General features: G+C 66.5%; 1 protein-coding gene across 2 annotated transcripts in view; it reads left to right on the top strand.

The window, feature by feature from the left end:
- The window catches only part of SACK1G (scaffolding CK1 anchoring protein G), a 40,540-nt gene that overhangs the window by 24,733 nt on the left and 14,529 nt on the right, over nt 1-1,278 (top strand). The window lies entirely within an intron of this gene.

Below are 1,278 nucleotides of genomic sequence, written 5' to 3'. Positions count from 1 at the left end.
TGGGCCCGTGGCACCTTCCTGCTTAGCTGGCTGTGGCGACAGTAGGTGGGGACGCAGGCCTTATCTGCTTTCTGGGCCGGGTTCACAACCTCCATGGGACTTCCCAGGGCCGCCCCAGCCAGGGGATACTGGGCGCAGGAAGGCCTGACCCCTGGCGGCTCTAGCTGTGTACTCTCGGTGCTTCCTCCCTGCCCACCCCACAGGCATTTCCAGCACCTTCTCCTAGGAGCTGGCAGAGCCACCCTTGAGCTGCAGCTCAGCCCCATTATGTCCCCTCTAGACCCTCCCATGACCCCCACTGCCCCCGGGGCCAAGCCCAGGCCTTTGAGCAGCTGCTGTGTGGGCTCAGGGCCCACCCCTGCCGCCCCAGGGTTTTTTTTTCCCAGGAGCCTCCCACAGCCCCCACACCTGGGCTCCCTCGGCCGGCACTCCTGTTTTTGTCTTCTCATCCGCCCACTCCCCCTCCGCTCTGAGATTGGATCCTTGCATAGGCCATCGTGTCTGTGCCGGGTCGGTGAGCAGTGGCTGAGAAGGCAGTTAGTAAGCCGGAGCCAGCGCGGGGGTGAAGGGACAGACTGCAAGTCACAGCTCAGGCTGACAAAGAACACGTCACGTCTGATGTCTGAGGCCTGCCCAGGATCTCTCGGGGAGGTGAGGCGCCCGGCACGGCGGCACACGAGCGGCCCATCACATGCTCCTGAGGGCGTGCTGCCCTGGGCCTGTTAGAACCAGAGCCCTCCTGAGCCACCTGTGTTTCCGAGTGCCCAGCGACACTCCACCAGGGGAGCCCCAGGTGGCCTCCTACTGAGGCTCTGCTTTGGGTCTCAGCCAGGCTCACCCCTCTGGGTTCGCCGACCCCTTCCCCTGAGCAAGAGCCCGCTTCCTGAGGGAGGGGAGCAAGCGCAGAGCACCCGCTGCAGGGCCGCGTGGGGAGTGGCCGGGATCCGGGGGAAGACCGGCCTTGGGCGCGCTGGGAGAGCCCCTTGCTCCTCTCTTCTCTGGGCCTTCGTTCCTCCCGCGGCCTCTGAGGGCCTCTCTGGCCTGCCCTGACCCAGGTCACGCACGCTTGGTGAGCAGGTGGCCCTGGCCCTGTAGGGACCTGTCTTAGTGCCAGGCAGTGCCCCGGAGTGGAGCGGCAGTGCTGGGAGCCCTGCAGAGCACAGCGGCCCAGCTGCCGCGTGTCCAGAGGCCGGCTGGTCCCCACCTTGGGGTCCTGCCCCTGCCGTCCAGCGGGTCCTTCTAACACGAGAACACACTGCCTTCCTGCCTGAGGCCCGC

Source organism: Tupaia chinensis, unplaced genomic scaffold, assembly GCF_000334495.1.
Source record: "Tupaia chinensis unplaced genomic scaffold, TupChi_1.0 Scaffold000365_1, whole genome shotgun sequence".
In the NCBI taxonomy this organism is placed as follows: Eukaryota; Metazoa; Chordata; class Mammalia; order Scandentia; family Tupaiidae; genus Tupaia; species Tupaia belangeri.
Note: the sequence above shows the minus strand (reverse complement) of the source record. Positions and strands in the feature narration are given on the sequence as shown.